General features: G+C 45.4%; 1 protein-coding gene and 1 long non-coding RNA gene across 2 annotated transcripts in view; one reads left to right on the top strand and one right to left on the bottom strand.

The window, feature by feature from the left end:
* LOC306801437 overlaps positions 1-12,549 on the top strand; it is a 53,817-nt gene extending 41,268 nt beyond the window's left edge. The window contains exons 2-3 of the long non-coding RNA XR_013774090.1: positions 1,870-1,964; positions 12,419-12,549. This is a non-coding gene — a long non-coding RNA (uncharacterized lncRNA). The remainder of the gene's footprint in view (positions 1-1,869; positions 1,965-12,418) is intronic.
* The window catches only part of SYN3 (synapsin III), a 187,255-nt gene that overhangs the window by 69,632 nt on the left and 103,724 nt on the right, over positions 1-13,899 (bottom strand). The gene's annotated exons all lie outside the window — the stretch shown is intronic.

The following is a 13,899-nucleotide window of genomic DNA, read 5'->3' on the forward strand; positions in this document are numbered from 1 at the left end:
CTTTTCTGTATTACTCCTTATGAGAGATCAAAAAAAAGATTTTGCTAGACAGTGACATGAACCAAATCCTGTCATGCATGCTCTGTGTGTCCAGCAGAGACACTGACACATTTGCAGTGCTCCTGGGTTAGGAAGGAGCCTGTGCTGAACATCACAGTAACCATCTTGCTTCCAACAGAAAAATAGCACTTTGCACATGGCAGCTTTTCTGCAAGGAACCAATGGGTAGCTCAGCTCTGCAGTTTACAGCAACAACCAGGTTGTGAGAGTGGGGAATCTTTGCTGGTAATCATCCAAACTCCTTTATCTCCAAGTAATCTAGCATAAAAGGCAAGGATAAAGCATTGGTTCTGGTTGTCAGCACTGTTCAGATACACATGTCCCTTACTCATTCTTCTTATACTTCAGGTTACTTTAAACGAGGACATATAGACTCATATTATTGTTTAGGTGGGCAAAGACCTCTAAGATCAAGTCCAGACATTAACCTAACACTGCCAAGCCCATCACTAAACCAAGTCCCTAAGAACAACATCTACATTGCACACAAAATGCACATAAAATATTTGTAATGGCTGTGGAGTCAAATGCTTCGAAACCTAGCAAATCCAGGATGGAAGTCTCCTGGGAAACATTTGAGGATCACCTGATGGCTTCTCAGGGCTGTGCAAGCCTCACAAGGACTCTCTGCAGTACCCCCTGCCTCATGCATCGTGGGACACAGATGGCAGTGGTCAGCAGAGGAAAAGGGAATGCAGAAGGAGCAAGGGTCATCATGGGCTGAAGGGATGGACTGCTGCCCTGCAGAGCTGGGCAGTGCTCCTGTCATCCAGTGTGATGCTGGCAAGTTAGCCAGACTCCCCATGGGTGATTGTGACATGGCTATCCATTGCTTTGTGTGTGCCTGACATAGCCTCCAGTTCCAGACTGTGCTCTAAGGCCAAGAAGGGTTATTTTTATTATTAACTGACTCCCTGATCCTATTTGCAGAACAGGCTCAGAACTGAAAGTGTGTGTGTGTTGTGAGACTCAGTGAAGGGCCAGAGACTCAGGGAAGGCAAGGGCTCTGCTGACCAGGGAGGAAGCTCCTGGCTGAAGCTGGCTTTGCAGCCACAGCCCCTGCAGGGCTGAGCCACAGCTGTCTTGCAAAAGAGAATGAACACTGGCAACTGCACCTGGGCTTTGTGCTTTGAATATAAAGTGCTGCAGCATGGTAGAAACTGAAAATCCAAGTCCTTGTCATTCAGCATCAAGTACACAAATCTTCTGACTTTGCACTTTCAGCAGGCAGTCTGTCATTTGCAAAATACATAATATTTACTGTCCTGGTGTGAAAACAAATTTGTTGATGTTTCTGAAACAGTTAGATATGATATCTTGCTGAATGCCATGAACTCAAAAAGGGTTTTAGTAATTCTGCTCTCAGAACTTCATTTAAACCCTATGAACTAAAGATGATCTAAGTTCATCCACTGAGCAGAAGAACAAAGCTAAGTCTGAAATGTTTGTTTTTTTAAATTGCAGGAATCCTGTCAAAGAAATTATCTACATTGCATGGCTCAGAGAATGAAAATTAAAACTTCACTGTCAGTATGGGCATTTCCCATGGGCAATTCCTGGCTTTGCAACTACAATAGTATTTGAATGTAGTTTTTTTACTCAGACAATACATTTACAATCATCTTCACTTGTAGCCTACCAGTCCCTGCTGACCTGAAACCTTCTCAACCAAAAATGTTTTGTCTTAACTAATAGTCAGTTACAAGCTCAATTAAGCCAGAGTGAATCTTGTATATAGACAGCTTTTCTTGGAATAGTGATTTATTTGATTATTTGATTTTTCTTTTTCTTTCTTTTATTTCCATCCAGGAAAAAATATGAAACATGTGAACATCTCTCATCATCTTTATAATCTACAAAGCCTTCTGGATGGGCTTACTAGCACATCCCTGGAGAGACAGCAGGTATGTGTGGGAGCTGGAGTATGTCTGAGATGGTGGCTGATGACCTGTTGTCAGGTTTTTTTCAGAAGCAAAGTTCAGCAACCCTCCTGATATGGCAGCCTTTTAATACAGGAAATTTTAACATAATTTTTAAATTGGAAAATAAAAAGAATGTAAGAAAAATAGTATTTAAAAACTTTTTTGTTTTCTCTGCCCCTTCTTAGCTTTCTGTTCCTTGTTTACAACTTGGAAGCAAAGGAACCAGATTCTTTCACCCTGTGAAAGGTTTAAAACAGGTTAAAGCATCAGATTAGAATTTTTCTTAAGTAATAACCAACAAGCAAAGCTAAATCCCTTTGCAAAATAACAAATTTAATCGGACAGGCAGCTTTGCACCAGCTTCTGCCAATCTGCTGCCCAGTGCAGGGGCATAGGAACAGAGGGAGCACAGCTGCTCTCCAGGGAGACTGGCAGGGCTCCAGCACCAGCCTGCCCAGCAGATAAAGGTTCCAGCCTGTTGGGAACTCTCAGCAAAGTGTGTGACAGTCCCACTGGTACTCAGCGTTGGGAAACTATTAGAGGAATGTACGGTTCAACAAGCCTCTACACACATGCCTCTGTTTTTTCCCTTGAGATAAGATTTTGTGTTATGAATTCTCTGGGCTTCCCCTGTTTTTCTGGGCAGAGAAACCCTGGCTATACCCAGCAAATGATGAAAGAAGCCCATGACACGGGACAGAGGCAGGCCTTGTCACCTGAGGCACCTGGCAATACCTTAGGAAAGAGTTTTACAAAGTGGGGAAATGTGGCTCTTGGCACAGCTCTCCCTGCAGAAAGCAGACTGGTTCCTGCAGCCCCAGCCCTGTGCAGTTCAGATGACCTGAGCTGGGTTCTAGCAGCACTCTGAGCTGCTCAGAGCCAGGGCAACCCCAGCCCTGTGCAGTTCAGATGACCTGAGCTGGGTTCTAGCAGCACTGTGAGCTGCTCAGAGTCAGTGCAGCCCCAGCCCTGTGCAGTTTACATGACCTGAGCTGGGTTCTAGCAGCATTATGAGCTGCTCAGAGCCAGGGCAGCCCCAGCCCTGTGCAGTTCAGATGACCTGAGCTGGGTTCTAGCAGCATTATGAGCTGCTCAGAGCCAGGGCAGCCCCAGCCCTGTGCAGTTTACATTACCTGAGCTGGGTTCTAGCAGCACTCTGAGCTGCTCAGAGCCAGGGCAGCCCCAGCTCTGTGCAGTTTACATGACCTGAGCTGGGTTCTAGCAGCATTATGAGCTGCTCAGAGCCAGGGCAGCCCCAGCCCTGTGCAGTTCCAAGTGAGGATGTTTGCTCAAGCCTGTGAACCCCACAGCCTCGGTTATCAGCACACACTGCAGGCAGGTTACAGCGAGTTCGAGCTTGCCTGTGTGACCCGGGGCTGGCCCCTGATTACAATGTCACTGTATGCTCAGCTCTACATCCCCTCCTGCACTGGCTCCTTTGACAGACCAGTTAATACACACAGCACATTTCTGAAAGGAAGAAACAATTCCCCACTCCACTCAGAGGCTAATGGAGAAAAGACTTGTTCAAAGGCAAGTGCATGAAATGCTTCAAAGTCATTTTCTTGAACATGGCTAAGAGAACTCAGAACTGTTTCTTACTCTGTTTATATAAATACTTGCAACAATGGCTAATTGTCAGAAAAATGTAAGTTATTTTTTAGCAGGATTCTTGTCTGCCCATTTCTACATTCCAAACTTCTGTCTTTATAACTGAGGTCTTGACTAAATTATATAGCTCAGTACAGAGCTAGGTACTACGTCTCCAGAATGAGCCTGTTGGGACTGACAGGCATTCTTGTTAAAAGCCTGAAATAAAATAATCTATTCCAAATGACTTACTCTTGGCTCTGGCAGCTATTTGTGTGTATATATGCCCCAAGTTACATTAATGTGGAAGTAACAGATCACAGAGAGCTTGTAGTGTTGTATATGATACTTAACACTTTAAGCCTATGGCCATGACATCACTGCCCTTGTTCTGGGCTCCAGCAACGGTGTAGCCAAAAAAAGCATAACTGAGAACACAACTCATTGTTCCTATCAGCTGCTAAGGCCGTGTTGACTTTGTGAGTCATGCTCAGCATGCAGAGGTGACACATTCCCCCATTAGTGTTACTAATTCCCTGGTTTGAGAAGGGAATAGTGCCTGCTCTAAGAAAACAGGGAAGGGGTGGAGAAGCACTGGGACTCACAAACTCACTAGCATGGCTTAGCCCTTCTGAGTTCATTTGTCTGTGGCACAGGTATGACAGTAGGATCTTGAACTGTTAGAGGATTGTCCTGAGGCTTATATAGGACAATTGCTATTTCTCAGTGAATCCTAATGAGAGGCTCAGGCTGATTACAAGATACAAGGAACTCACTTGGACACTGTGTTTTCCTTTCTGTTTTGTTGGCTGTCCAGCAAGGAGGTCCAGAGAGATGGAGAGCTATAGGGACAGAATTGCTCTACTCATCTCAGCTGGAGAGAAAAGAGCTGAAAAAGCCTAGAGGTGGGCCTGATACTGACCAACATATGCTAGCACATATGGGAGGATTTGTGTAAGAAAACAACATCATCATCACCATAAAAATGAGGATAATTAGGATGACCAAGTGTGAAAAGCTGGGACTAGGTGTGCCATAGCAGATGACCACCCTTAGCTTCATGGGATGGTTTGCAGACTTGATTGATAAAAATACAGCAAACTAGAGGACCAGGAACGTCTGTTGAAGTTATCTTTGAGCAACAAAAAGCCAGGACCCAGTGAGGACTAGGAGTGTTTAACAGGAACTGCAGGTGATGGGAAATGCTTTGCTGGAGCCACTGAAGAGGAGCTGCTAAAGGAGTTAGAATAGCTGCAAGAAGGAGCAGGCCAGAGGGACTGGTCAGGGGTTCCTACCCTATCTCAGCTCCAGCTTGAGGAAGCTTTTGTTACCCAGCAGGTGTGTGGCAGACCCCCTGAACTGTCAGCTGTGAGTGGAGTATTTCCAGACCAGGGAAGCAATGGTCTGCTGTAGCAGCTGTGCCAGCAAGCACTGAGAAAAGGTTTGGCAAGTATCATTTTGGGAGCTGGTGAACGCCTGTTATTTTGTTTATGTTCTTTTGTCCTTCTTTTATTTCCAAAACAGTGCTGTTCTGCTAAGCCATTTATGATTTGTGAGCAAGGCAGCAGAACTCTCTGAACACTCAGTTAATTTATTTTTCTCAGATTGGAAGCTGGAACACAAAATTCTGTTTATTAATGAAATTGAACTGCCCTTGCTGTTGTCAGTCAGACTGGCAGGAAAGGTACATTTATTCCTTCCTCAATTTTTTATCTTCCCTTCTCATATACTTGAGGCAAGGATGAGGAAAGCTTCTTATTGCCTGTGTTTGAGCTCTTTTCATACTTGATGAGTCATTAGTGAAAGTCTACATGGGGAGCCATTGTGAGGTTGGTACAACAAAACTGGGGGTTCAGTTTATATACAGGAAAAAAATAAAGGACCTGACTCCTTGGTAGCCTGACTGCATCTGAGACATGCTCACCATGTGTGGATGCAGTATGCAAAGGTGTGTACAAGCAGGATATAAAATAACTCATATGATTGTTAGCACGGGTCTAAACCCAACAGCTTGAACTTCTAATGTCAAACATGCCCAGGCAAAATCCTGGCTAAATGCCCAACAGTGAAGCACATGCAAGCACTGATGCACTGCACTGCAGCTCCCTGTGCTAGCCAGAGGAATGAGGGAGCTGTGCCCCCACACTGCCACGTCTGTCTAGGACACTGCCAAGGTATTCCAGGTTTCACCTGGGAGGCCTAGGAGAGGAAATAAGTGCCTTTGGTTATGTCCCCACTGCAGATGGGGCCAAAGGGACGCTCTGATGATGCCACAAGCATTGCACAGAGCCTTTGGGGAGGATTTTACAGCTGGCCCACAGCCATCTGTGAAACAGCTTCTGTTCTGATGGCCATTCTGGCAACTGCACTTGCAGAGCAGTATGAACCCCCTCAGCAGTATGAAAATATTACATTTGAAGCCTTTGGAGTCCAAGACTGCTTTTTACTTGTGTGTTGCTGGGAACAGCCTGGAATGATGTCTAACATACCAGACTGCTTTCAAGCCTGAGAGACTGTTTCTGCAGTAGTCAGGACTGGCAGAAGCCAGTTGAATCAGGCAGAGAGAATGCAACAGACTGGCCTGAGGCTGTTCATACAGCCCTGAAGGAATCAGCTGCAGGGAAAGGATTATTTGGGGAGATAGATCCAGGTCTTGTGATACTACTACACAAGGTGAGAAGAGGCTGTGAGCAGTCCCTTTGCAGGTAACTGCAATCACAAACAGACTCTTGTCTGTTCTGCCTCCTGATATTTGTACATAGACCCCAGTGCCATCTGCCCCCATGAAAGCTGACTCCCATGTGCTTCTTTTTTCACAGGGACTTGATCTATTCCCGTGTTTCTCTATCGTTGTTGGAAGAAAGTGTTTCCAAACACTTTCCAAAAGACTTTCACCATTATGAGCACTTTCACCTTGATGCTCTTCTTGGATCCCCTTAAAGAATATTATGAGGTGCTTCACATCTTTTACTTTCTAAATTCACCCTTCAGAATGATGTCTTGTGCTCATTTCCCAACAAAGGGGAAGGCTTCATGCATAAGATGCTGCAGAGAGCCTTTGCCTCCACCCAAAGTCTTATTTTTCAGAATGACGCACACCCTGCTCTGCTATTACTTAATAAGAAGTGAAGTCACTGCTTTCCTCCCCTTCAAGCTGCTCCACCCTCAGTCAGAAGGTCTGCTTCTCCACCCTTTGGCAAAACAACTGTTTGGGGGTGGAGGTGAGTATAGGGGTGGTGCTGACCAGCCTCTCATCTGGGGAGAAAAAAAAACAACCAATCTAGTCCTGTCCAAGGGCTGCTTCAGAGCTGGGAAGAGCCCTGACAGCCTTCCCTGCTCCTGTGTTTGTGTGTATTTCATGTGAGCACAAGTTAATAAGATCATTCATGTCAGTCTGTGGGGCTACTTTAGGAAGAGGGTGAGCACAGCAAACCACCTGGCTATTCTTTATCTATCTTTTTCCCCACTCCAGAAGAGAGTTTTCACTGGAACTTCCACCCTCCTAATTTGGTAGGAAGAGGCAGAGAAGTTGGTGTGTGTAGTGGTGTGGTGTGGGTCTAAGTTCTCTCTGCGCTGCTCAGACCTTTCTCACAAGCAGTGGGATGAAGACAGTCCCTGGGAGCTGGGTGCAGCTGCATGATTTTTCCTTACCTCTCTCAATGTGAGCTCAAGAAGCCCAGAAGCTGCCCTAAATATACTCCAGCATGCCACAGTCCCTTAGGGACCATCTGCCAACTAAACATGCCTGCAACACAATGTGGTGCAGCCACTCTTCCTTCCCACCCTTGACATGCCCTTCCTGGCATCCTGGTGGCTATTCTGGCTGCCTGCTCACTGAAGACTTTACTGCAACAGAGAAACCACAGGCAAGGGAGGGAGGCCTGGATTACATTCTCTATCCTTGGAAGAAAGAGTGTTGACATTTGGTGCCTCAACAGCATGGGGAAGGCTTTTAGGGAATGCATTCTCTCCAAGAGATGTTACGTCGCTCTAGAACCTGTGATTAAAAGGGGAAGACTGCAAATGTTCAGAAAAGAATTTGTATCATGCAAGGAATCACAAAAAATATGAAGGAAACTAGTCCCAGTAGGGGAGGCAAGTATTTCAACTGGTTCATGCAGAGGGTGACAACTGGAAGGGACTTCTCCCATAAAAAGGAAAAACAGATGGTGAGAGACAGAAGGCAAAAGCAGAAGGTTTGGCAAGTGAGGAGGCAGCTGGTAGGTCCAGTGCTCAGGATGGCCAGCTGTCCTGGGTTTGGAGGACCTTCACCTGCTGTAGAGCAAATATAGTTTTATTCCAGCTTTGTTGGGACCAGTAGAGGAGCTCTCTGTGTACCTAACTACTTTTCTGATACCTCCTGCTTCAGCCAGTCTGTACCAGCTCATGCCTTCTGTTCCACTGGGCTACAGCAATTTATACTCCAGTCTCTGTTTTCCTTGCTCCTCAGGCATTTCCTGGCTGAAGCTGCCGTTAGCTCTGCTGTGCTCACTCAGATGCTTCATGATTATTTATTCCTAAATAATCAACTCAAAAGCAGCACACAAGAAGCTAGGGGTCCCATGATATTTTTATCTGTTTATACAGAGGTGGAACCTCACTCAAATACCAACATCCCCATCATGCCAGGTGATACACAAAAATGGAACCAAGTCTGTGTCCCAGAGGGAAAATGATTTTCATATTAGCTGAGACAGAGAAAAAAAGATGCAATGAGCTAATACTGGTTAATTCCAGTGGTCTAGGACTTCAGCTTTGCATTGTTAGAGATCACATTCCTGGGTCAGAGAAACCATATATTTGGGAAGGTTCAGTGGAAATGGTTTTGGGACTGTACCAAAGCCCTCCCAGGATTCCAGTTTTCTTAGTCTTAGCCTCAAAGGAATTTACAGCTGGCTCGGGCAGAACTGGAAGTCCCCACAGGAAGGATTTTGTTGATATTCAGTCTTTGGAGGACAGTGAGCTTCTCTGTGGAAGGCAGCACATATATCTGTCCGTGCCCACAGCACCACACCCACTGCTCCTCCAAAACAGATAGAGTTTCAAGGCTCACATGGCCACATCCATCTGTTCAGGGATTATTAGGACAACCTGTAGATGGGGTGTGAGAGGGTGTGGGGGGAGATTGCCCCCATTCAGTTTAGGCAGGATTTATCTCTGTCTGAAAGTGAAACAAGCTGCCAACACTTCTTAAAAATGAAGGGACCTTCAGCAGCCAGCAGAGCTCCCAGGAAAGCAGCTCACGAGGTCTGTTTTATGTGCAGACTGACTGATTCCTGCCAGCCAGAGCAGGGTGCTACAGGCTGTCTTGCCCAAGATACCCTAGTCAGTCTTTTATTTCTAGTCCAACACAAAACCAGAGGTGTCTGCCTAATTAATAATGTAAATTTGGCCTCTGAAAGCTCAAGGAATATTGCTTTTCTATCCTTGATAGTCATAATAACTACTTTATCCTCCTCCTAATCAGTTTCTCAGGATTCCTCACCTGACTCTAAGACTTTTTAAATTAATCAACTGAAAATAAGGTTAGTTGACCCTATTTCCAGGCCCTGAACAAAACTTTATTACAGAGCAGAGACAGCATCTAAGGGCCCTTTTACTCTCCACAGTCCCCCACATCCATCACTTAGAGCACACACTTTGCACCTGCAGAGCATCCTCTGCAGATTTGTATGTGGAGAGGAGGGCAACCAGGACAGGCAATCCAGGAGAAATTTAGGGGAAATCAAAGAGCCACCTGTTGCTCATGTTTCTGGGAAAAATTGGTTGAGACAGGAGGAGTCATCACTACACTTTTACCTTTCTTTTGTACTCTGTGGTGCCTCTGGACATCAGAATCCTCACAAACTGTAGAGCAAAGTTCATGGCAGATAAAGCATTGACATCAATACACCACAGGAGTGTAAAGCAGGTAAGACTCAGAGTCCCATGAATGTGGTATCTGCAGTAAAAATGGCACATGCTGCAAGCTCCTTCACTCCTGACATAGTACACTTATTGCCACTGTGTAAATTTGGAATCCTCTCTAACATGTACTTGATGCCCTTTGGCAGGGACTCATCCTGCCTGTTATGTACCAGTACAGTGTTTGGGACAATGTGGTTTTGGTTTTTCTAACAAAGAGCAGTGCCAAAAAATAATGAAAGCATATCAGTCATAGCCTACATAGGAAAGGCAGTGTCCATGGGATGATAACATCTTTGGTGGTTGCCATAAAATTTTAAAGAATAAGTAATTCCCCTCATATACTTCAAAAAAACCTCATAAACTTGGTATGCTAAGAACTTCTAATATGAATATATCTCCCTTATTTGGAAAAAAAGGCAATTATTATGCTTCCAGCTTCATGATCCCACTTCATTTTTTGATATTTGACCTGCAGATTAGAGGTTTTCACGTCATCTGTCAGCCCACAGAGAGTATCCCAAGGTTCAGTGTGTGTGAGAGAGATAGGAAAGGAACATTAGGAACAGGCCAACCACAAATAGCTAAAATTAGCTATGAGAACTGGAGTGCTGAGGTCTCTGAGGAACACTAGTCAAAGGAGGAAAATGGTTGTTTGTTGAACTCCCACTTATTCTACTGCCTCTGAGGACTCCTGGATCATATCCCTGCCCAGACATCCTACATGGCTATTTAGGAGGATTTCCCCCACCCCTTCCCCCTCCATTGGCCATAATTTTCCTCTTTTGTAAGTGCAGTACAGAGTGATGTGGGATTCCTGCTCTGGCAGCAGGATCCTGCCTGCAAGCAGGAAACAGGGGGGCTCTGCAGAGCTCAGCCTCTGTGACAGCACGGACGTCACACCCACGTGCAGACAGGGATGCTTCTCACATATGGCAATGATCAGAAGCTCCCCTTTTTCCTCCCCTTCCCTCTTCCCCACAAGGGCTTACAAAGCTCTAGAGGGGCCATATATCCAGTTGGAAGCAGTCTTTAGGAAGCACGGCTGTGTGAGGCCTCAGTTATGACAGAACATGATTTCTTGCATAATTCTTTCAGATTCTCTGAGGCCAGTAAATTTGAGACTATAAATCTTCACGTGACCAGAGCATATGGACTTAGAATAAGACATGGAGTGAATTACAAAGAGACAGCCCATCTTCTACAGACTCTGATTAAGGGAATCCTTTGAGAACTATCCCTTACATGCAGCCACAGGCAGCTTTAAAAGCTGCCCTCCCTCCTTCTTCACAGCAATGCCTGATGGAAAAAGTTGGGGGGTTTTGGCAGCACCAGGTTCTCCTATTTTCTCCTTCCTATTTTTAAAAGCTTTTACTCAAAATAAAACCAAATGGCTATGACTGCCTAATCCTTCAGATGATAACTCCAGGAGAAAAAAAAAGAATAAAAATATTGTTAAAGGTGATACTTACCACATTTATACTTGTGGAAACACCTTAGGGAACTTGGAGACATTGTCTAAACTAAGGAGTTATGTTCTGGAGGAGCAGGAGGAGAAGGAAATGCTCTTCCATTCACTAGGAGTGAGTATGGGTTTCCTCCAGCCAGCTCTCTGTAGTGCTGTTGCTTACATCCATACACATATTAAGCTACATCAGCCTCTCCGGGCCATTATGTATGGTGTTCAAAGCTGAAATTTTATCTGAATGGGGAAATCAATTTCAAATGAAGTAAAAGATTCCCTTCCTAGCTTGCTCCTTCTTTTTCATGAGGCAGACTGTGCTCTTCTTAATGATCTTGCTTCTTTGGCACAGAAAAGACTTTATGGAAATATAAACAGGAGAAGGTTTTCTCCAGCAACAGGTCATTGAATCTCAACACTGGGAAAAACTGAAATGCCTTCAGTAGATACATCCACAGCTGTCCTGTGAGGAAAGGGAGACCAGAGGAGTGCCTTCTATCCTAGCTGCACTAAGGATTTGTTGGCACTGAGCAGACCTCCACCCCTGCCTTCCCATCCCACTCAATGGTCTTGTGGTAGTTCTGCTGAACTTGAACTGAAGGAAAAGGAAGCAAGATTCTGGTTAAAAAATGTTGGGTTATGCAGGGATCATAAAGATTCAGCTAAAATGAAAACACATAAAATACTTGTCTATCTACTGTCTTTTGTACTGTCAAAGTCTGGGGAAAGTCTGCTGGAGAATCAGATCTCTGTTGGTAGAAACTGCTGTTGCTCAGCTCTTTGTTTGTTATTTTCCATTAATTATCCCGTGATTAAAACTAGATTCCTCCCATGCATTGCATAACTTTTACTCTGAGAGCACTTTCCTCAGTGACCTCAGCTGGGTGTCTGGGGAGAACCCCTCTGCCTCCCTGGCCTGCATGGTGAGAATTCAATCTCTTCTTGCAGTTACCTTGGAGAGCAGAGGCAGGCAGAAGCAGAGGCAGAGAGAATGTGTTGTGCCAAGCTGCTGTTGGACACCTGCTACTGCTGGAAGTGTTCACTACCTCTCCAACTTCTTAGCATTGAGATGAAGCACTGCTTTGGAGCAGTCCAGGATCCCACTGCAAGGCACTTGGATAATGCTGAACCCCTGGCCAACACTCTGTGAGATTTGGTGGCACAGCTACTAAGAGCTAAGCTACAGAGAGGTGTGTGTTTGCTCAGAGCACATGGTCAAGCTTTGGTACCTTCAGAGTTCAACTCCTGGTATGTAATCTGTGCATACAGGCTACACCTTCCTGGTTCCTGCCAGCTCTGGGTGGTTCTCACTGAAACACCCCTCAGAAAGGCACAGAGGGATAGAGGCTGTCAGATTAAAGGAAAGGGGAAGGGGGTCTCTGGATTGTTACCTCTGTCTCCAGTGGAGAAAGAATACTATTTTCACACATCTGTGCTAAATCAAACACTAATTTTTTCACTCCTGACATTAATATATTAGGTGTGGAACTCACACTGCTGACCTGAAAAGTTCCTTTGAGGAATGCATTACTCTTCACTTGGGAAGAGCAAGACAATAAACAAATAAGAGTCCTCATTTTAACTGCAGACCTACCATCTCCTCATCTTTTGTCTCACACTGAATGCCAAGATTTATGGAGAAAAATTCCAAAAGAGTGAGGAAACCGAAGCGCTGCCTTTTGCTCTGGAGAAGAAAGAGATCCGTCCTTGAAATCTCACATCGGAAATTCCCCAGCTTCTCCTGGCTGGGACCCTGAGTCTGAGGGAAGGGCCTGATGTCAGTGAGCAGTCAGCTACTGTTTAGAATACAGCACTGATTTGGGAACACAGGAGGAAAAGCATTGAAAACGTTTGCATTTATGAGAAAATCCTGTACTGAAGCAACAGTCTCTGTTGGGATTCCCACACAGAGGAGCTGCTTCTCTCTTTTGACATCATGTGGTGCATGACAGGAATCACTGAGTTCATTCCCTGCTGGGACACTATCCTTGTCATTAGAGACTGTCCTTGTAACTAATACCTTAATTTATAGTTTCAGGTGAGAGACTGGGAACACCTGTGCTATGGGGATGGAGAGACTGGCTTATTCTTAAGGAAGTTTCTGTAGGTAGCACAGGGAGAAGCAACTCAAGACAGCAACTTTTCCTGCACTCACACCTGTTCTGCAGGTAAAGAAAAGACCCTTCCTTCTCACCTGACAGCCCAACACTATCTCTAGGTTCATTCAAGAAATAAAAAGAGGGATGCAAGCCCTGTGGTGCTGCTCTTTCTGCTTTTCACAAGACTCCAACATGCTTTAAAACCGGTGACACATCTTAGGGACTGGCATATTGAGGGACTGCAGCTCTGATAGCCTCAGGATGGTCTAAGTGATACAGGATTACTGCCTCCTGCCTGGGATCTTCCTCTACCTCCCTACACTCACATGGGGTTGTGGAAGCACCTGTGTCCTGACAGTGCCTTCTGATGAGGAGAACAATCATGCTGAGAGATGAGGAAGGGGGCTCAGTCCATGCCTTCAGAGGGCTGCTGAGAGGCAGAGAGATGAGGGACTAAGGATCTAGTTGCTCAACCTGCCAAAAAGGCCATGTCTTCAGGTCAGTCAGCTCTCCTCCCAAGGGAGGCTGTATCCGGCTCTCTTGCTCCTCTGTGGCCAGTCATCACTGTGAAAAGCCAGGCCAGATGTTGAGAGAAAACCAGGGATGCAGTGGTCAGCCACCTTCACTAAAAACAAAACACTGAAAAGATGAAAATGAAATCCTGGACTGTGCCAGGGGCACCCAAAAGCACCAAGATAATCCCTCACCACTGCCAAGCAAAGCAAACCTCATCACAGGGAGGGCAACCAGTTGTGAGAGATGCCAGTCTGCCAGGCTCTCTGCTAAACATCAGGGAGCTGCTTGGAACCCCACAAATGCACACAGCAACCACAGGGGCCAGTACTCAAATGCAAACCCTCTC

The sequence above is a fragment of the Erithacus rubecula genome (assembly GCF_903797595.1).
Source record: "Erithacus rubecula genome assembly, chromosome: 4".
NCBI lineage: Eukaryota > Metazoa > Chordata > Aves > Passeriformes > Muscicapidae > Erithacus > Erithacus rubecula.